Source organism: Python bivittatus, unplaced genomic scaffold (assembly GCF_059951505.1).
Source record: "Python bivittatus isolate LINGU-HERP-01145 unplaced genomic scaffold, Pbiv_v1 ctg000350_np1212, whole genome shotgun sequence".
Taxonomy (NCBI): Eukaryota; Metazoa; Chordata; class Lepidosauria; order Squamata; family Pythonidae; genus Python; species Python bivittatus.
The window spans coordinates 12,650,040-12,673,852 of record NW_028277074.1 but is presented as its reverse complement, the minus strand read 5'-3'; positions in this window follow the sequence as shown (position 1 = coordinate 12,673,852).

Sequence of the window (23,813 nt, the reverse complement as noted above, 5' to 3'; positions counted from 1 at the left end):
TAATGGCTAAAAAAAATAAGCAACTTCCCAAAAAAATAAATAAAAATTCTTATATTTTGCTTTGCTTTGCCTTGGTAGATTATATACTTTCAACCCTAGAAGCATATCTGCATGCAAAAATAGTGTCAATGCACAAAACAATTTGAAACAAATCAATTTCTTATTCAAATATGAGTGCTGATTTCATCTATCCACATGCAATTTTATAACTAAAGTATATGCCACTATTAACCATGTACAGTGGTGCTTAAAAGTTTGTGAATACTTTTAAATTTTCAATATTTCTGCATAAAAGTGAGCTAAAATGTAAACTATTCTTCACACAATTCCTAAAACTAGATAAAGAAAACCCAATTAAAGAGATGAGTCAAAAACATTTTACTTGTTCATTTATTTATTGAAAAAAATTCTCCAAAGCTACATATTTGTGTGTGACAAAAGTATATGAACTTTTGCCTTCAGTAACTGGTGTGCCCCTTTGGGCAGGAATAACTACAATTAAATGTTTCTGATAACTGTTGATCAATCCTGCACATCAGCTTGGAAGCATTTTAGCCCATTCCTCCTCATAAAACAGGTTCAACTCAGGGATGCTGGTGGGCTTCCTTGTAGAACTGCCCACTTCAGGTCCTTCCACATTTCTGTAGGATTAAGGTCAGGACTTTGACTTGGCCATTCTGAAACATTTTTTTCTGCCTTAACCATTCTTTGGTTGTGCAACTTGTATGTTATGGGTCATTGTCTTGCTGCATGACCTGCTTTCTCTTGAGCTTCAGTTCATAGACAGATTCCCTGACATTTTCCTATAGAATTTGCTGGTACAGTTCAGAATCCATGGTTCCATCGACGATGTCAAGCCATCCTGATCCAGAGGCAGCAAAGCAGGCCAAACTATGATACTGCCACCACCAAGTTTCACAGATGGGATAAGGTTGTCATGCTAGGATGCAGTGCTTGCCTTTCATCAAACATAACGCTTTTCATTCAAGCCAAAAGTTCTATTTTGGTCTCATCCTGTCCACAGAACATTCTTCCAATAGTCGTCTGGCTTTTCCACATGGTCTTTTGGAAACCAGACAGGCGGCAATGTTCTTTTTTGAGAGTAGTGGCTTTCTCCTTGCAACCTTGCCATGCACACTATTGTTGTTCAGTGTTCTCCTGATAGTGGTCTCATGAATGCTGATGTTTGCCAATGCAAGAGAGGCCTTTAGTTTCTTAGATGTTATCCTGGGATTCTTTGAGACTTCATGGAGTATTACATACCTTGCTCTTGGTATGATCTTGGTTGGTCGACCACTACTGGGGAGGGTAACAATAGTGTTGCATTGCCTCCATTTGTACACAAGGTGCCTGACAGTGGACTGGTGGAGTCCAAACTCATTGAAAATTGTAGTGTAACCTTTCCCAGTGTGATAAGCATCAACAACTGTTTTTCAGAGGTCCACAGAAATTTCCTGTGTTCAAGCCATGACACACTTCCACATACCTGTGTTGGATCAGACTTGGATAGTGAATACCCTGAATTTTGATGTTAAAATAAGGAAGGACCTCCCACACTCACATCTCATTATCATCCCATTGATTGAAATGCCTGATTCTAATTCCCCTTCAAATGAGCTGATCATCCTAGAGGTTCCCATATTTTTGCCACACACAAATATGTAGCTTTGGATCATTTTGCTCAATAAATAAATGAACAAGTATAATGTTTTTGACTCATTTGTTTAATTGGGTTCTCTTTATCTAGTTTTAGGAGTTGTGTGGAGAACAGATCATGTTTTAGGACACATTTATGCAGAAATATTGAAAATTCAAAAGGATTCACAAACTTTTAAGCACCACTGTATGTACTACTATTGTGGGACTGGAACACATGGCTCCTATCTAGCTATCTTCATGTAAAGCAGCAGGCCATATACTCACAGGTCAAAATATAAATAAATAATATATACACTGGTAAGATTACAGTCTGTTTGTTCATTAGAACATTTAGTACACTTAAGCTTCATTGATAACAACTCAGTAATTTGGGTTAGGTTAAAGTTTACTTGGAACTGAATTATGGCAGTAATGTACAGATACAGGCAAATCTGCAATAATTAATATACCACCTGTACAAATATTACCATCTTGGGGAACACCATTTGTCCCAGCAAATAACACTTTTTCTTCTTAGTAGTACCTCTTAGGATTATATTGTGCCCCCTGCAAAATGTTTTTCTTTCATATATTGATCTCATCAACTTGTAATTATATGTGCAAGCTAAAAGGAAAATAATTTTACATACGTGTTAGTTAACAATTCACCTTAAAATTAATAGGAGAAGAAATTTATGTTGAAAAGCTGTGTTTGAAAGTTAAATTGTGGTGCACCCATTCTCTCTTCCATAACTTTCTATTCTTGTTTCCACCATCTCCATATACAATTCATACATTGACTTTCATTCTTTAAACTCTACCCACTTTCCTTTTGAGGATCTCATCATCAGCTTTCCCTTTGCTCTCCATGCATTCATTTTTGCCTCATATATTTATGCATTCATTTTTGCCTCATATATTTATTTTGTCATTTGATCATTCATTCTCTTTGTATGACCAAACCACTTTCATATTTTTCTCTACTTTTGATTTCATTGCATTTTCATCTCTATATATGTATATGTGTATGTATATATCTTTCTACCAGCATCTGCAGAACTTAAGCATTCTCCATCTGTTTTCCCAAACATTGTTACTAAGATACACAAATTCATCTATTTGCTCCAGACTTTTTTTTGTCATGTATGAATAATTTGCAAATGTTTACCCTATTTTCTCAGACACAACTACCTTAGTCTTTGATACATTCATTTTCAGATCCATGCTTTTCTTTGCATCTTACTATCTATCTAACATTCACTGCAGATCATCCGGGTTCTCAGCCAACAACACACTATTGTCTGCATATAAAGTATATGCACTGTCATGTCCCAAGGCAACACATCTCTTATGTCACCTCAATAATTTTATTCATAAATGCATTGAACAACAAAAGGTACATCACACATCCTTGTCTCATTTCTACCTAATGTTGAACCATTCATTAAGCATTTGATTTACTCTCACACATGCTATGTATATTATATATCACTCTTACTCCATTAAGCAGCACACTTTCTCTAAAACAATATATGTACCATAATTTTTTTCTCACATTTATACATATCTATATAATCTGTTGAAAGGCAAATATGATCGGTGCATGCCTTCCTTGATATACAGTTGTACTACTCTTTCCAAATTTTTATTATTGTCATCTCTCATAGACTTTTGATCAGAATTCAGCCAAAACTTTCCCAAGGTCAGTTAATGTCTCTTTGTAATTTACTTTCTCTCTCTCTCTCTCTCTCTCTCTCTCTCTCTCTGTGTGTGTGTGTGTGTGTGTGTGTATGTGTGTGTATTTTAATTCCCTTTTGCTACCTTTTCCTTGTATAAGGGAACAGTAATGCCATTCTTCCCATTATCAAGCATTGGTCCACCTTCACATACCTTAAACAAGTTGCACGATGGTTGCATTTGGCATATGCTGCCATTGGGACCTTTGTGAACTTCATTTTGCTGGGTGGGGAAATTTACTACCAGCCCTGGCTAGTCAACACAATGTTGTTAGTATTGCTGCTGGGGATTGGTGCTGTTGCTGAGATCTGCTGCACTCCAAACTCTCATCTCTGCTAGTGCTCTGGCTTTGCCATTCCTGCTGCTGAAACTACTACCTCCATGGCTCCCTAAGGGTCAAGTATATCCCCCCTTAATCGCATCAATAAGGGAAATGCACCAATGATTATGCTCTTGCTCTGCTGCATTCCTTTGTCATTGTGCTGTTTCTAACGTTCTTGAAGCCTCTAGCTTGGCTTTCATTTCTCAAAAAAAAAAAAAAAAAATTGATCCCAAAGCCAAAGTCTCAAGGTAGGATAAAACATAACCTATACATCAACAGTAAGCCAGAGTGTCTGAATTTTTCTCTAAGTCTGCAGAAATCCCTGAGTTTTGGGAAATATCTGAGGAAAAAAATACAGAATTCTTCTAATTATCAGAGTGCTTATCACACAAAATACTTTAAAATGTAAATCCACTTAAATTATAGGAAAGGTTCCTTAGAAAAGAGTGGAAAGCAGGAAACACAATACAAATCTACCCAAATGTATACATGCCATTTACACAAATGGACAAACATCTGATTAATTTGTTAGTAGTCAGTTGCATGGGCTATTGCATGCATGAGTTATGCCTAATAAATAATTCAGGAAGCTTTGATATTCTCTCCTATAATTTAGCCTATATATAATTTTATGTAAAATCATTATTGTGAAATCTCAGAAGTACTTCAGATAATAGAAGTTATTTCAAGCTGTACAGCATTTAAATTTTATTTCTGTATTGCATTCTGGATACTACTTGAGGTCAATACTTTGAATTTGCCACCCAGAGTTGCTTTGTGTGAGATGGATGGCTATATAAATGTGACAAATAAATAAATAAAATAAAAAAATAAATTTATCATTGAAAAAAAAAAGTTGTAAAGACTAGGTGAAACATGGGACAGAAATTTTAAATCAGAATCTTAGTTGTAATAAAAATTCACAGTTCTATTTAAGCAGCTTATATCCTCCTGCAAACTTAACATACTGTGTGCAACACATGTGAACTGCTGGTAAATAAGCAAGGTGGACATAGCATCAACATTTCCATTCACTCACTAGCTCAGGCTATTATCAGTACCGCATAAGTCACTGTAATATTTCATTAGAACTCTGCATTTTTCATGTTGCTCTGTAGCAAACAAAGATTATTTTACTATTGTAGCACAGGTGTGATAGGAAAGCAGTTAGATTAATGGCATTTTATTTTGTCCATTGGCAACCTGAATACTGGGCAAAAGAAACTAGGAGAATCCTGGAAGCTGGTAATTTGCTAAACTGAATCATAGCAATTTTTCTGGAGAAACGTACTTATAGTTTTGCTTTCAGTTTTCTGTTTTTCATAGAATTAGACATGTATGCTTTAATAACTTACTGGCTTTGTCATTTTTATTCATCCACTTCCCTTTATTTTATTTTAATCATTTGACTGTGTGCACTGAAGCCCCCAAGGGTTTTTGAGTGTGAAGTGTGTGTGGAGATGAAGCACTTAATTATTCCTGGGAGGTTTAGAGTGACTCTTACATGGGATGGTATTCCCAAACGACCACCTAACTGTTCAGCAGAATTAAATTCTTTTTCTTGAAAAGGTTCTCCAAAATTCAGTTAGAGTTTATATATTCATGGAAACAATATTTTGCATTTACATAGCTAGCAAGAGGAGAAATGCTATGGGAAAAAGATATCTGTGTGTAAGCACCTTGAAAACATGCAGTAATTATCAAACATCAGCCTGGACTTGGTACAAACAAATTGTACCAGATTAACCTTATTTCATTTTTGATTGGGTAATTTCCTTAGTAGACTGTAGAAATATGTACATGTAATATATCTTGATTTGCACCAAGTATTTGACAAAGTATCCTGTGGCATTCTAATTAGCAAATTAGTAACATATGGGCAGAAAGGCATGGCAATTAAGTGGATACGTAGCTGGCTTTAAAACTCATGCTCAGAGTGTTTTTCATTGGTTCCTCATAAAACTACAGTGAGGTATTGATTAGAGTGCAACAGTCTTTGATTCTGAGTCTTGTATTCTTTCATCATTTTTATACATGTAATGGTATATAGGAATGACCTTGGGAGACAGGAGGAAGAATTGCAGACTAGGTAACCATCATGCAAAAGGTATCTCAGTCCACAGAAGCAGAAGGGACATGGGAAGCATGTTAGAAGGGATCCTCCCTAGTTTTTCAGAGAGTAAAAGGAAAGTCAACACAGTGCTGTCAGCGTTGCTGCTAGGGATTGGTGCTGCTGCTGAGATCTACTCCACTCCAGACTCTCAACTCTGCCAGTGCTCTGCCCTTGCCCCCACTCCTACTGCTGAAACTACTACCACCATGGCTCCTGCTGAGCTCCACAAACTCTGAATGTGAATTCATGTGTTCATGAAGAATACTTTGAGACCTACAAGATTCTGTTAATTTAACTTTACAATAAAGACAGAGCTAATATTAATTGTTGTGCTTCTTGTCTGGACTATCTCAAAGGAGTCCTTGAGAGTTCTCCTAGCTTGGTTGTTTTCTTGCAAACGAGCACTGAAGATGTTACCTAGCCAGGTAACGAAACGTTTGCAAGCAAACAACCAAGCTCAGAGAACCCCAAGGACTCCACAGTTCAACCCTGAGCTACACATATTCTTTTCTATTGGTACTACCTCAAAGGGCTACATGACCTGAATGAAAAGATAGAGGAAATGATGATTAAATCTGCAGATGCATTAGCTAATCCTCTAGGAGACAAAAAACAAAATTTGAAACAATCCAGAGAAATGTACTTAATAATAAAATTAAATTTCACAGACAAATACACTTAGGAAACAAGAATCATATGCACATAATGTGCATGTATAGGATGTGTACTAAGTGGCTTGACAATAGTACTAGTAAAAAAATTCTTGGAATAATAGCTGATTACAAACTGAATATGAGTCAGCAGTGTGATATGGCTACAAAAGGTAAATGCCGTTTTAGGCCAACGGAAGTATAACCTCCTAATTACAGAATTAATAATCTTTATTCTGCATTGGTCAGATTCTACCTTGAGCATTGTGTTCAGTTCTAGGCACTGTACTTTAGATAAACAGGGTCAGATTTAGAGAAGGGCAATGAGGATGATCAGGGATAATATATCTAGAAAGAGTGAAGGAGATTAGTATGTTTAGCCTTGAGAAAAGGAGAGGAAATATGATAGGATTATTTAAATATAGGAAATGACATCAGAACAAAATCAAGACTTATTTTTCATTATCTCAAAGGGCAGGATATGGAGTAATGGGTTTAAGTGATAGAAGGCAAATTCTAATAAACTATATTTTTAAAATCTTTACTACAAGAACAGTTCAGCAAGTAACCAGAGATGGTGAGTGATGGATTCTCCATCACTGGATGTGTTCAGCGGAGGCTGTGGAGATCAGGGATATTTTAATTTGTACTAACGGGATTGGACTTGCTACCCTAATTAAGATTTTTCAATGCTAGGATTCTATGACATTATAAAAAGTTGAACAGTTAGAATGTTTCCCAAGCAGCCAAGACTCTATCTGCAGTCTTGAGATGTAATTGGATAAGTACAAGGAAAAGGAGTGGTAGGCTGGATATAATTTTACCAAACTAATTGGTGATAATAAGGATTATAGTGGTGTTCTTGTTTTTTAAATGTCTACAGAGGAATAATCTTAGCTTGCCTGTATATTCACAGTTGGATTACAGTTTATATGTTGTGTGTTATAGATCTGGAGGATATGGAATAATCTTATGGTTGCAGAAAATGCCATTCACCTGTCTTCTTTTATCATTCTCATTTTCTAAAGCCCTATAGTATTTGGAAGAAGAAAGTACAAAGTGGGAAGGATTTATTTTCACTAACATTTCTCTAGGCATCTTTTCAGTCACTTCATTTTCCTCAAATTTCTGTAAACCAACAAGCCACCTGGAGTCAGTGACTGGACAAACACCTTGCCAGACCACTCTCATTTCCAGGGAATTCCCCAAGTCCCCTCTGGAAACCATCTGGATCCAAAAGTCTGGGGAGGATTGTTCTAATTAGTCCTCTGCCCTTGTGCAGGTCCAAGGCACCCGTCACCTGCAGTTTGATGAGGAATTGGTATAACTACAGCAAAGGACTGTTGTCAGTGCCCTCCACATTCAGCTCATGTCTCATCTGTTCCAATGTAATGACCAGATTTAGGGCACACACTCACATGAGACAGGGCTGCAATTACTTGTGACAAGCCTATGGTTGATATGTAGGCAATGAACTCATGAGCTGCATTGAAATGATCCTCCAGGGCATGGAGGTTGACATCCAATCAGAAACTCCTGTCTGAGATGAGATCCAAGACCTGGTGACTGGTGACTGATGTACAGCTAGGCAGCTAGCATACCAACTGTAGCCCCATCTTCTCAGAACAGTCCGATTTCACACACAGACATTTGTATCCAATCATCTCTGGCCAATACTTATGACTGTTAGAGGCTGGTGTAGAGTTATGGCTTAATATGCAATTACATACAAAAGTGTTTTTGTCTTAGCAGAAAGTGTTTTTACCTTTTCAGATCAAACCAATTTTTGTGTGTCTGGTGGTGTTGTTCCACTCTACTTCCCTTCATATACTTCTTTTTCTTTTCTTTTTTTTCCTGGAGATTCCCTCAGGTTTATGGAGGAATAAGTGGATGAATATCATAAAAATGTGAGAACATCAAAAGAATCCTGCTGGATAAAACAAAATGCCCAAGTAGTCCAGCATTCTGTTTTTCATAGTGGCCAGTTAGATCTATTTGGGAAGCTCATGACCATGGACACAACAGAACTAGGCATCTTCCCATATGATTTCCTGGCAGTTTATATTTAACAGATGCTGCCTGTGATTCAGCATTTAACATTAAGACTAGTACCCTGATCTTCCATGAATCTGTCTAGTACCTTTTCAACCATCTCAACTGGTGGCCATTACATTTGGAATCATGTTTGCATACATCAGCTTTCTGTACCTATAAATATACTGTCACTATCAACAATAGAGAAATAGCAAACAAATTCTGAACTGTACTATTCTGTTTTATTCTCCTTTCAGGTTTGTTATTCTTTCTTTCCTCTCTCAGTTCAGATCAGTTCAGTCTTCCTTCTCTTCTGATTCTTATTATGCTGTTTAGATTCTCCCTTGACCTCCATCTGTCTCTCTGTAATGCACAAACCTTACTGTCTCTTAGCTGTAGATCAGCTTATGTAATGTGGGCTTTCTCATCATCATGTTATTTCTTAAGTGAACTTATAATTATTTTCCTTTCTTCAAGCACTAGTTTAAGAATTCTTTCTTACAAAAATAATATTACTAACTTCTCTCTAAATTCATTCTTTCTGCTAAGCAAAGTTACCAACAAACCAACAGTTACCCAATCTGTTGCAAGCTAGTTTATAAGTCAAGTCACTATGGGAGATGTGCAGATATATGGGTGAATGAATATGTGAACAGAAATGTTTTCCACCAACTCAAAGACCACAATTTATTGCCCCTTATTATAAACAATACAGAACTAAGGCAGACTTCTGTTCATCCTTCCCCTGTAATCTGTAGTACAATTTACTGTTTCACTAATATTATACATGTGAACCTTGTCCTACATGCATAAATGCATCTTTATAATAATGTAATAGAACTTGTTACTGAGCACAGAACTGGTATTTAGTCACTATCCTATGATTCTCATAAACTAAAACCTTTATAGTGCACATTTTACAAGGAAGTATGTTAAAGAAACCCTATAAACTAGTTTTAAAAGGCATTTTGTTTGGGATTTTTTTTACATTTAAAATAATCTGAGAGTGCAACTTGTTGATATTTTAAAGTTTCTTAAAATGTACATAAGGTTTTATTCTGGTTCAAAATACTAAGAATATAGTATATTGAATTATACTATGCAGTCATTAATGCTATATTTAATTTCATTTTTCAAGAAATGTATTCAGTGCAATAAATTCAGGCTTCAATGCTCAATCTATTAAACTTGATACATCAGCTTATTTTCATAATTTTGATCTATCTATTTTTAATTGGAATATTTAATTCCCCCTGTTCTGATAGCAAGCTTCCATAAGGATTTGCCTGTATTTGAATACCTGGATGTTACCAAATTGAAATATGGGAACTGAGTAATTTGGAAAAAGATAAACCATATTTCTAAGTTCCTTCTTTTTTATAAGGAATATATTAAATATATAAAATACTTACAACAGTCCCACAAGATAGTTTAAGATGAGATATGATAATTTGCTAATTCATAGCTCATCAAAAATTTGAATCCAGCTTTTCCTGTCTAAAGCATCTTACTGAATCACTAAAATACAAGACTCTAGAGTATTGTATTGCAAATGTAATTATTAAGAGTAATAATTCATGTGCATTTTGTAATAAATATACAAATGATAAAAAGTAGCAACCAGAAAAAAAAACTGTACAGTCATCTGAAGTTCTTTAATAACTCTCAGTTCCTTTAGCAATGTGTTACAGTAGCCAATAACAGAGATGAAATCCTCTACCATTTCCATTATTTTAATAACTTCCTGGCATGCTTCCAACCATTTTCATCTTTTATCTTTTGGGAAAAAAAAATACTGAAGTTACTGCAAAGCTGTTGAAATTATTGCGATGGACAGGAAAAGGCATGGGTTTAAAAGATACTGGAGCATTTCATAATCTTATTTTTTATATTTATTTATTTATTTATTTATTTATTTATATATCAAATTTGTCACTGCCCATCTCGTTAACAAACAACTCTGGGCAGTTTACAAAGCAGTTAACATCAATTAAATTACAATATAAAATAATCCTAAATAAATAGAAAATAAAAATAATCCAAGGATAGATTTTAAAATTGGCAGTAACTCGGTGTGATGGAATGAACTTATGAAGGCCATGCTCAGGGAGATAAGCGTGTTCTTAGCCCCCAACAGGAGCATGGGAAGTTCAAGAAGATGAGGCTGGCACCTCCCTAAGGAATTCACGGTGTTGTGGCTAGCTGGCTTGGGAACTTGGGTTCAGTCTGGTGAGATTCTGTCTTGAGGTGGAAGCTAATAAATGCAACAGAACTGTATTTGCATTGTCTCTTGGAGTTCTTTGGGCTGAACCTGACATCAGTCTCACCAAACTCAACCCAAGTTCCCAAGCTAGCTAGCCACAACACTGTGAATTCCTTAGGGAGGTGCCAGCCTCATCTTCTTGAACTTCCCATGCTCCTGTTGGGGGCTAAGAACATGCTTATCTCCCTGAGCATGGCCTTCACAAGTCCATTCCATCACACTCGGGGAGTGTCATCAAGGCACCAGCCACTCCTGGGATTGGGTAAGATTCTTATAATCCCATGCAAGCTGGCACAGCCAGGTCTTTAATCCTTTCCAGAAAGCCAGGAGAGTAGGGGCCTGCCACACCTCTCTGGGGGGAGAATATTCCAAAGGGCGGGGGCAACGGCAGAGGAGGCTCGCCTCCTGGGCCCCACCAGCCGACACTCTCTCACTGATGGGGTCTGCAACATGCCCTCTTTGAATGACCAGGTGGGGTGGGTTGATGTGATGGCGGTGAGACAGTCCCTTGGGTAACCTGGACCTATGCCATGTAGGGCTTTAAAAGTAATAAACATTTTGAATTGGACCCAGAAACAAACTGGGACCCAATGCAGCTCCCACAGTAAAGGTGTTTTATGTGCCATTCTTGGGACACCCAAGATTGTCTGCACAGCCACATTTTTAACCAGCTGTAGCTTCCGGATATTCTTTAAGGGTAGCCCCATGTAGAGTGCATTGCAATAGTCTGACTGAGAGATGACCAGGGCATGAGTGAATGGCCAGAGAGCCTCCTGATCCAGGAAAGGGTATAACTGGCACACCACATGAAGTTGGGCAAAGGCCCTCTTGGCCATGACTGCCACCTGCTCCTCGAGCAGGAGTTGTGAGTCCAGGAGGACCCCCAGATTACGCTCCAGGTCTGTCTGGGGCAGTGCAACCCCATTCAAAACCAAAGATGGTCAATCCTCAGATACAGAGAGGCCTCCAATCCATAGCCACTCTGTCTTACCAAGGTTCAGCTGAAGCCTGTTGCCCCCCATCCAGAACCCCACAGCCTCCAGGCATTGCAAAAGGATGGTCACAGCATCATTCACGTCACCTGGGATGGAGATGTATAATCATCCCATGGTGGTGGCTGATCTTACATGGTTTCATGTAGATGTTAAAAAGGACAGGAGACAGTACCAAACCAGAGGAGGGGAGAGAGTACCCACAGAGGAGGGGCCGTGGGCTGGACCTCTTGCTCCCAATCAACACAAATTGGGATCGACCTTGGAGGAAGGAAGAAAACCAGTGCAAAACTGTGCCACCCAATCTTATAATGTGTGTGTAGTCACTTCAGGTATACAAAATGAGAAGAGGACCTTTTTATGTACACATGTACTGAAATAATCAAATCCAAGTATCAATTTAAAAAATTACTACATGATTATTATTTTTATCTTTATTTTATCCATAAGCTATATTCCTTCTTACTTTTTAATAAGTCCCACTGAACACATTGGTCCTTTTCTTCAGAGTAAATAGACATAGATTGTATAGTAACAATGGAAACAAAAGAGTAATAATTTAAGAGCAGGCTTTAAGAATCACAACTAATTCTATAAAATTGATTAGTCAACTGGACCATGCCTTTGAGCTGAGAAGAATGTCCATTTGGACTTCCCAACAAAATAATTAACATCCCTGAAGAAAGAAAAGTTACAAGAAGAGTTCATATTAAATGGGAAAAAGCCAAGCAACTATTTCCAGCTACTTAATTAGATTAATCATTTGTTCAGGGAGATACTGCCAACAAAGAGACTTTCAGAGTAATGATCCTAATAAAAATACGAAGGAAGGAAGGAAGGAAGGAAGGAAGGAAGGAAGGAAGGAAGGAAGGAAGGAAGGAAGGAAGGAAGGAAGGAAGGAAGGAAGGAAGGAAGGAAATGTAAAATATATCACAGGAGAATTTATACAAGAGTTGAATGAAAAGTAATGCCTCCAATGTTCCATGTCACAAAGGGATGGCAATACTGACCTGCTACAAACTTTGATGTATTCTTTAGTATCTGGTTTTTTTTCACTTCTATTGGTGGGGAGTTGCTGTGAGGAAAGGTTGTGCTGCTATTTTTCTTGAAATGAGTATTCATCAGTTTGCTTTAAGTAATGCTCTGTGATTGAATTTTTACTGCTAAAGAAGTCCCATCAATTAAAATTCAGTGCTGACTGCATATTGTTTATGGTGATGACTGTAGACATGAATACTGTGTGTCACTGGGCCAAATAAGGGAAAGATGGTGAACCAAGAAGAACTGATGTGTATGATCAAGAATAAAGGGAACAACCTGTAACGGCAACTGATCAATTTACATGAGATAGGTTGATGAACTGATTAAAGACTATCAGCAGATTATTTAAATGGAAATTGCTTTCAAGAAACACAGGTCACATTATTGATAATCCTCAATATCAGAAGGTTTGTGCAAGGTGCTATTCTTGCATGCTGACAGCAAGGATTAAAGCTTGAAGAATTGAAATTTGCCGATAGTTCTTATCATGTCAATATGGAGATACTGATTGGTTCAAAATAGGGAAAGGAGATGGCAAGGTTGCATTCTTTCACCTTTCTTATTCAACCTGTATGCTGAAGTGATCATGAGGAAGCTGGAACTTGAAGAATCAACGATCAAAGTAAAGATTGGAGGAGGGAATATAATCTTTGATATGCTGATGACACAACTCTCCTCTCAGAAATCAAAGAAGGCCTGAAACATCTGCTCAAAAGGATTAAAGAAGAAAGTGATAAATTTGGCCTCTTCTTGAACATCAAAAAGACCAAGCTTATGACCACTGTGAGGAATGGAAATGTCAAAATAGCAATTGATGGTGAAGAGATCAAATGTGTGCAAGAATTCACTTTCCGAGGATCACAGATTGATCAAGTAGTGAATGCAGTCAAAAATAAAGTGTTGAATCACATTAGGTCACATAGCAATGATGAGCATGAGTTGAATATGGAAAAGCAAGGACATCAGCCTGGCAACCAAATGCAGATTAATCTGCACTATTGTGTTTCCCATAGCTACAGTTGTGAAAAAACTAGACAGGAAGAAAACTGGCTCATTCAAGCTGTGGTGTTGGAGAAGGCTCCTGCACATTCCTTGGACAGCAAAGGTGACAAACAAGCAAGTTCTGGAGCATATAAAACCAGACTTCTCACTGGAAGGCAAAATCGCAAAATTCTGCCTGCCTTATTTCGGCCATGTTATGTGATCAAACTCACTAGAAAAGGCAGTTATGCTTAGAATGGTCAGCAGTATAAGGAAACAAGGCCACCCAAAAACACGGTGGCTAGACACCATCAAAGACAGCACCAACCAAAGCATAAAACAACTGAAAGAAGCCATACAAGATTGGAAAATGTGGAGAGTGCTGGTCCATAGAATTGCTGAGAATCAGACATGATTGAATGGATAGCATCATCATCATCTTGTCATGTTACAAGAATGAAGGCGATAAATTTCTATACAGCTTCATAACAGCCCCCCCTCCCATACACACACACAAAAATGGGCTTGTCATCATGACTTAGAAAAGAAGCATCAGTCCATGGAATATCATCACAAAGCTTCAACTAAAAAAAAATAAAATCAAAACCCAGACTTGTCAGGAAAACTCATGGTTAAAGGTTTTTGGAACACAGATGGTGCTATTCAAATGGATTTCCTTAAACTCAGCACCACTATCAACTCTGAGCACTACATTGCAATACTGAAAACTGAAATAATTAAGCAGAGTTCTTCTGTATCCTACCTGCCATACAGTCAACACTTTGTGCCATGCGATTTCCACCTTTTCCTAAAATTGAAGGAATACTTTCAACAGCATCTATTTGACTCAAATGAAGAGGTGGAAAGAGTAAGGACTTGATTGAAGTGATGGCTTTAAGAAGCTTGTCCATCACTGACAGAATAGTGTGGTGCATGGTGGTGATTAAGTGGAGAAGTAAATGCAGACAACAAAAGAGCTAATTTAAAAGATAATGTCTCCTGGTCATTTATTAAAATATATATATTTAAACAAAAGTAAGGAGGTAGAAGCATAACTTTTTATTCAATTCTCATATAAAAAGTTAATTTTTATTTGGCTTAATATTTACTACTCATTTCTAAAATTAGAAGTTATCCACATTTTGCTTTTATTGTATTTTAATAAGCTTTGGTTTGTATATATTCTATTGGATTTATGTAGCTTTCTTCCATTACTTTGTATTTATTTTCAATTAAAAAAAAGTATAGAAAAACAAACTATCAAATAAAACAACCATGAGACTGTAAAATGAATCACATTTTTATTAAAGTGAACACTTACTGGATACGCCAATACAATTGACTGAATGATACATTCAGCAATCAGTTTGAATATCCTTATGAGCCTAAAGGCTTCTAGCTTCCAACTGCATTTATAATTCCAAGTTGAGAATCTATAAATCAGAATTCAGAAATTGCTATTCTACCTATAATAACAAACATTTCCAGAGCAGTATAACCATGCATCTTCTGTTGTCTATCTCTTGTCAGAAGATAATTGTAAAAGACAATTATATCAGCCATTATTAAACACTAGCATTCTAGGAAAAGAGATGATAATGCAATTAGCTAAAACAAATGTATACTTGTGCATTATCAGCAGCACCAATGGAACTTTCTGATCACTAACAGCTAGAGGTAGACTAATGACTTAGACACAGGACTTTTGAAAGACAGATAAGTTTTCCTTGTTCAGTTTGAGCCAGGAGCTATATGAGCAAAGTCCTCAGAAAACCTTTGGGTAGGCCCTCTGAAGTAGCTTTGTGGTTAAACTTTCTGAAGGCACTTTTTATGATTATCTTTATGTACAGACCTTCTCAACTAGGTGTATACTAGTTAACAACTAGTAGAAAGATTTAAACACAACTAAAATAGAAAATAGACACAAATGCATACAGAGAGCATCAAGAATATGACTTCCATCTCACCCTTTCTGCATTGCTGTGCTCTCAGTGGGTTTGACTATGCATATTCTTGATGTGGATTAAATCATATTTAAATGTTAAAGCTTAATCATAGATGGAAGGTTTAGAATTTAGAAACCAATATGTGATATCAAAACCTGCTTATTGGTGTTTTGGGTATTATTCTTATTAATTTTTTAAATAAAGGAACTAAACTACTACTACTCTGACATACTCTACTGTCCTAAGTATGGATATTAACTATTCTACACACTGAAGCAAGTAGGAGATAAATCCAACTGTTCCCATAGTGATAAGTGATAAAAAGTCATTGTTTGCTATATAACTTATCCCAGAATACCCTGATCCTCAGGAATCATTGCTGGTGGGTTCTTGGAGGTACTGTATTGTTAGATCTATGACCTGGCATTCAACAAATAACTTTGTGTGGAGCTGTACTATCTAGAGATAACAGTAAGTGAATTGTTTCTGTGGTAATTTGCTGAAGGCTGAAATAAAAATAAACCCATAATCTTAATCTTGCCATTATGTTGTTTTTGTTTTATTTGCTTCAACTTTCATACCTTGAGTATGTATAAGTAATAAGTAATGAGATGTTAGAATTAATTCAAAGACTAACATCTCAGAACTTGGATACAGAATATGTTTTGGCTTATTAATTGTATATGGGAATAGCAGGCAATTATATGCAACATAACCAAAGACTAGGATTTGTGCTCTGTTTTGTTTTGATATGTTTTACCAGTGCTTAAGAGATTGTCTTTAGAAGCCAAAGTATTCTCATTCTCATTCTCTGTCTCTCTCTCTCTCTCTTTCTTTCCTAATGGCCCACAGTGGCAGTCAGTATAGACCTACTTATAAGACATCCATGTGTGTTTCCAGCCTTGGCATTAGTTTTCTTCTGAATATACTGATCATAAGGAGAAAAAAATAACATGTTTAAACTTCCTCCACAAAATAAGAAGTAAAACAAATAAAAAAATAAAAAACAACCAAGTTACTTCCCCTTCCAGATGAAATAAAGGATTGCTTAAATTGTAATTTGCCACTGAATGCTATTAGAAACCACTGTTGGTGAATGTTGGCAACAAACTGTTCTCTTAATCCAGTGATGAAACTCAGCAGCTTGATCAGAGAAGGCTTCAAGAATTCAAGATAACAACCCAGAAGCCACACCCAGCCCCATGGATAGGCTGTCCACTTCTAAAATACTGTAGAAGAGTTTTATTTTTTTTTCTATTTATTTTTTTCTATTTCCACAAAACAATCCATTTGTGTGTAACTGTATACAGTGAAATGTGGAGCATCCTTATGCCACTTCTTGAGTGGATGCTTTTACAACATATACACATCTCTTTTGATCTTAGTGAGCTGATTTTGGAATGCTTCTGGACAGGATGTAATCTATGTGGTGCTATCACAAAACGTATCTCAATCAGTTGTAGTGTATGAGGGGAAAAAACAAACTTAGGACATATTGATGTGTGGTAGTTTTATTTACAAACCTACATAGCACATTTCTGGAATGAAATCTGCAATAGCCTTGGCCAATCAGAGAAGTTAAGATGGTAGCTACCATCTTGCTTATGCATAATTAGAAAATCAACACTTTCCCATCACAATAAGAATTGAGCTCTCTTGAAAAACCCACTTTGAGTTTAAAAATCTGTTTATATTGAACAGGGCAAATCCAATCTAACTAAATCCAGTAATTATATTAATCAAAATAGATGTACTATTTGCTGTTGCCAGTCAGAAGCAGCTTTCTGCTTTAGCAGACGTTGCCTGCTAAAACAGTTTTTTGTCTGCATTTACTGAGGCAAAATTAATTGTTTTTCAAGAGGGAAAAAAGACTCATCTTTTGAATTATGCATTATTGAAGAAAAGAAACCTCATTTACAAGAGATTTTAAGCTCAAATCAAGGCATTCAATTACACAAACCCCAAATGCATCATAGACAACTTGAGCCTTTAATCTTCCCTGATACCATAAAAACCCTGAACAATCTTTCATAGCAAATCTGCAGCTGATATTTAAATTTATGTGAAAAGAAATCAACGTAAAAATATCGCTCCACTCTGATGTCTTTTTCTAGGCTAACTGTGCCTTATTTAGTCAGTTTCATTATATGCCCAGTGACATAAAGCTAGATGGCAGTTGGCACACTAAACCACTCTAAACAGGTCACCATCCACTCCAATGTCAATCATTTGCCTAGAGTCAGGAAGTAAAACTAGGCCATTATCCTCTTTCCAAAAATATCAGGCTTGCTTTTGTTTCTTGTTGGTTTGATTCAGTTATCACAATAATAGCAATAATGGCTATATATCATCAGTTGTAGTCATAACGTATATAAGACCAACAGTTTGGGGAAGGGAAAAATTGTTCAAAGCAAAGCAAATGGCCAGTAATTTGTAGGTGATCTTGGTCAAACACTTTCCTGCCTATTTCTTGAAAATGCTGCTGAAACATTAGCAGTCACTTATTAATGTTGCTTTTCTTTGTCTTCAGCAATATCACTTAGAATTTCACAGTATAAATCCTGTAAGTAAATGAATCAATATTGAAATACATGTGCCAGATATGTATTTATTTTAATGTCTATCAAAATATGCCATCCTGTTGTCAAGTTCATGGATTGGCCTATAGCAGTGATAAAAGCACATTAAAATCCATCAATGAACCAACAGAAATAAATATATGGATTAATAGAACAGAAAAAGAAATAGAAGACTTAATACTTTTTAATATCTACATGAAGCAAGTGGGAGAGGTCATTTATCAGTTGAGGGCAAAGTGTGCTGATAGTACTCAGATATATATCTCTACCCTGGGCCAGGACAGGGATGTGATAGAAATCTTGATATGATGTTGGGACGCTATGAGGGACTAGATGGGAATGAACAAACTGATGATAAATCCCTGCAAGATGGAAATACTGTTTTTCCAGAAACCATCTGGCTCTCAGCCTGCTTTGCTTGGGTTCTGAATGGGATGGCACTCCCCTTGAAGGAGCAGAATGCCCTGGGGGTAATCCTAGACTCATGGTTACTGTTAAATAGGCAGGTAAAGACTATATCTTTGGCCAGTTGACATCCTACCTGCAGCAGGAGGCTTTGCTGGCAGTAATTCATGCTTTCATCACCTCTTGGGTACATTATCTCAATGTGCCAAATGGCCCTCCTATGAAAACCACCTGTAATCTGCATTTAATGCAAAATATCACCTGCCTCCTGTTTGATGAAAGCTACTACAGCCATGAGGCACAAGTGTTTGGGCACTGTTGGTTTCTATAGGCTTCTAAGTACAAGTCACAGTGTTGGTTTTTACCTATAAAGTCCTTTCTGGCTTAGCTTCCAGGTATCTCCAGTCTTCTCCTTCAAGTAGAATAGATCTCTCCATTCACGCTAAGTAATATGTTGAGTGTTACTCCAGTGTATGAGATTTGTGCAGTGAGAGCTACACTACTATGATTCTTAGTTGGAACTCCATTCTTTGGGACAGGATACCCTGGAAATTCAGATGATACCCTCTCTAATAGTGTTTAGGAAGTCAGTTAAGATGGAGATTTTTGGAGAGCTTTTAATATTGCATTTTAAGGGTTTTCATTTGGATAATGGACACAGAGGTGGACTGATTGTTACTACTGATTGTTATATATTTGTTTTATTGACTTTATTTTGTATATTATAAAGCACTAGAAATTTTTAGAGAATGTCAGTATGCACCAGAAATAAACGGGATTATTTAAAAATAAAAATAGGGGCTGAGTAAACATCCTCAGAAAACAAAATATCCATACCAATGGCATCAACTGCAAATGTCATTATTGTTTGTACTTTGTAGTATATTTGCAGTACTAAATTATGCATTCCTGTACAGAACTCACTCCTCCTGCATTTAGTGAAGGCTTATCAGCATTGCCCGATGCTGCATCCCAGAATAGGGCAGCAGGCATATTTTGAGGCAGAAACAGGTGGTGTCAGGTTTTATTCACCTATCTCCCATCACAAATTGAATTTTTTGTCAGGTTTTACTGCTGCTGTTTTTTCTTCTTATGTTAAGAAAACACTGTGTTCTTATGTTAAACAGATAAGATATGAGCACTCTTATCTGTTTCAGCTGGATCAGTTAGCCTCCTTACAGACAAATCCCAGAAGTTGATTGGCTGCTTGGTGGAGGAAGAAACATCCCCTTAACTGAGTTGTCCTAATATAAATATATAATTTGCTGTCAGTGTTAAAATAGCATAGTGGTTAAGAACTTTTCCATGTATGTAAGAAGTTGCTAGTTCAAAATCCACCAGGAATATACATACAGATGTATGTTTGTATGTTCCTGGTGGATTTTGAACTATAAAGTCCTCCTGGGTCCTGGTGGATTTGGATCCTGGTGGATTTTGAAAAATCCTGCTGGATTTTGAACTATGAGATATAATTTGCTTCATCTACCTAGCTTTTCCTAGCTAGCTGACTGCTTAAAAACATAGTAATAAACACAGGGTTCTAGCATTTCCTTGCTTTCCCAGTCACTTGAAGTAAAATAATCACATTGTGTAAAACCCTTTTACCTTAAGTGACTGGGGAAATGATGAAATACTGGAACCCTGTACTTTTTTTTTTTTTAAGTCTTCAGCTAACTAGAGAAGGCTAGGCAGAAGAAAGAAAATGAATAGAGTCATAATAAAAGTTTTCCTGTACTTCAAACTAGCTACTTCTTACAAAGCAAAACTTGTAGACAATGTATCGTTTTGGCCCTAATATTAAAGGGAGGTACTAGAGGTTTCCAGAGTGCAAAAGATTTGGCAAGAAAGGAATGTTTAAAGGTAGTTGTTGTATGTACCTAAGTATATGTGCATTTTGATACTTCAATTTGTATATAAACTTTTATGTAGATATATTTTTATTCCTGTGTACATGTGTGTGTGTGCACATATATGTGTAGGTGTGTGTATACTTTTGTATGTGTGACATATAAAAGTATGCACACATACACAGCAACATTGGAAAGAAAGTGGCAATTGCTTGGGAGAGCAGAGCAACAGGGAAATTGTCCAATAGAAAGATGTGGTAGTCTGCTGTCTAGACTGAATACCTTACAGACTGTTGCCAAAGTGGACAGAGTTTCTTAAATCAGCTTAAAGTCAAACCAAGAGGAGCACAGCAGCAGCTTAAATAATAAATGCAGATATGCCACCTCACTTACATGACAGAACTGCAGTCAATTATAGGAATGGCCATTCAAGAGTTAGCATGAGATGAGTGAGACCCATTGAAAAGTCTCCCAAGTGTAAAGTCCCTGTAGGCATGTTCCCACCTTCAATACAAAGTGGAACCGCCACACATTTAATGCCCTGAAGCTCGTGAAACTGATTTCAGTTTTGATTGCAATCAGTAGAGGGAATAAAGGAAAAATGATAGCAGGAAAAATGATAAATCTGCTCACATATACAATTCCTACGCTGGCCTTGACATATGTTACTTGGAATATACTTGAAAACATTACAGTTATTGTTTAAAGTCCTCAGCTTAAAATATTGCAGCAGCTTTCATATTTTCAGGTGGCTTGCCTTGCAATAAGCATTTTAAGGCTATATCAATTTTGTCTTCTTTTCTCAAGCTGGAATGTAAATTTCACTACAATGGTCTCATCTCCATTGTGAATGTACATGTTTTAAACAATTATAATCTACACTGTTGCTATAAACTAGCATGAAATCAGTTCAACAGTTGAACTGTCCAATTGATAACTAGCAAATAGTAGGTAAGAGAAAAAAGATTATTTTTTTTTTTTAATGTGCTTGGAAATTGGTCAATGTGTCAACAATGTCCAAGGAGTAGAATCATGATGTGGGGGAAGGCTTCAAGTACTACCATTGTCCTAATGCCATTGTTTTCACAACAGCAAAGTTTGTTGTAACTGACAAATGCCTGCTACACCTATATTGTAATGTTCATTGCTTTAATAGGCTGAATGATTAATTCAGACCTGTAGGCTCTAAAGAACAAATGAGCTATATTTTATTATATTCTACATTCTATTATGGTGGTTCCGTCTCCAAAACTATCATAGCCATTAAGTGAACCAGGACTGGCTCCTTCTGAGCTAAGATTCTGCTTTTTTGCCATTCCCCTGAGAACTAGTGTAGCATAGTGAGTCTGCATGTCCTTGATGAATCAAGAAATCTGGATGGTTAGATGTCACCTCAAACCAGGGCTGGAAGGTACTATACATTGGAACTGTCCTTCCACAGACATGCATCATGATTTCCTTATTGTATCCTATGTCAATGTCTATTTTCCTCAAAGTTCTGTCATCTTCACAATCCATTCCTCCACTGTGGGAATTTCAGTATTCCTCCATCGCTGTGCATATAATAATCTTGCTGCAGTCACCATATAAAAAAACACAATCTTCCCTGAGTCTTTTCTGTTTAACAAAGTCAGACAATTGTCCTTCTTTGAAAATGTAAACAATTCTCTTTCCCACGGAGTTATGTTTTATTTACTTAACTATTTCAGAAGTACTTTATTAATGCAGTAATGTTCCAAATTAGTCTGTCCCCTTAGTTCATTTTAAACTTTCAAAATTCAAAACTCCCAGCAAGCTTTTTGCTTTTTAAAATCCTTTTAGCCATTTTTTTCCCCTCTTTACTGTAATCCTTCCCTTGGTTGGAAGGCGCACTCACCCAGGTGGCTTTAAGTGCTCTGTTGATTTGAAGGTCTCTTTTTGCTCTAAATTCCTTTTTTCAAATGTGCATTAGAAAGTGGATTGGTCAAAACCAGTGTCCTTCAAGCAGGCTTCACCTGAGGCTTCGAGTGCATTGCATCCTTCCGAGGCTCCAGATGTTCTACTTGGGAGTTGCTGACAGGTTCCCTCCAGATCCTGCAGGCTTCCCCCTGAGCAGCTGTCCCTCAGAACTCAGGTGGGTGATATCACGGCTTCCCCTTATCCAGGGAAACTCCATTAGCTCAGGCACAATGCCCAGCTATTGGTATTTGCCTTGGCATCATCCCCAGTTTTGCCAGTCCACCATGTTTTCCACCCAAAAGTCCCCTGCACTGGCTAAGTTCTTTAGAGCAGTTTCAAAATATCTTCTGTACTATTTTTATTCCAATCTTATTTTAAGTGCTTTATCCAATATAAAATATTTGCAGGTGTGCTTTATAGCCTCACACTTCTCAGTGGAAACATTTTGTTTTCCTTGTTCAGACAAAAGTCTTTCCTGATTCCTCAACCTGGAATACAATGCTGAATCCAAGAAAGGAAAAACTATTCAGCTACCACCTGCTCAAGAATTACATGTACTATATTAATACATTTTGATTTGTAATGTTTTTTTCAGAGATAATGTTCTTTGCTGGATCTTTTTCAGATCAACTTTTGATTTTTTTCCCCCTTTTATTTTATGTTTCCATGACAAATAGTGATGATCTGGATTGTCTGTGGGAGTTGTGCATTAAAATACAAATCATCACTCCAAAGTCATTGCTGATGAATTTCTTTTCTTTATGTCCATAGGAGAAACACTTCTGTACTGTACAAGGTTATGTACTTTGGGATCATAGAATAATTGTACCTTCAGAGCATATCATTTCAAACTATATGCAGCATTTTATGGCATATGTCATATAAATTCCCTGGTCAAATGCTATCCAGTGATGACCTGAGCTATCTCAGGTTTTATTCTGCAAAAATTGTAAAACATGATTCTTATTATAATTTACAATTAATGGCAGCAAAGACTTTACATTTGCAATCATAACTTAGACATATTTTTATAGCAGGATCATAGAACTTTCACAAGCTTCACAGCAATAGTTGTGCAACTTCAATTAACTTTTAGAGAGTTCTATATCACATTAGAAGACCCATTTAAATTAATGCTACCCTACTTTCTGAAGGTTTATGGGACTACTGTTTATGCTGCAAATCCAAATTCTTTAATTTGTCATTGTACTTCAGCATTGTAGTCATTAAGAAGTCAGGGAAAGGTTTATGGGACTACTGCTTATGAAGAAGGGAAACTTCAACAAACACTTAGTAAACCTAAATCATACACCAAATTATTGCATAA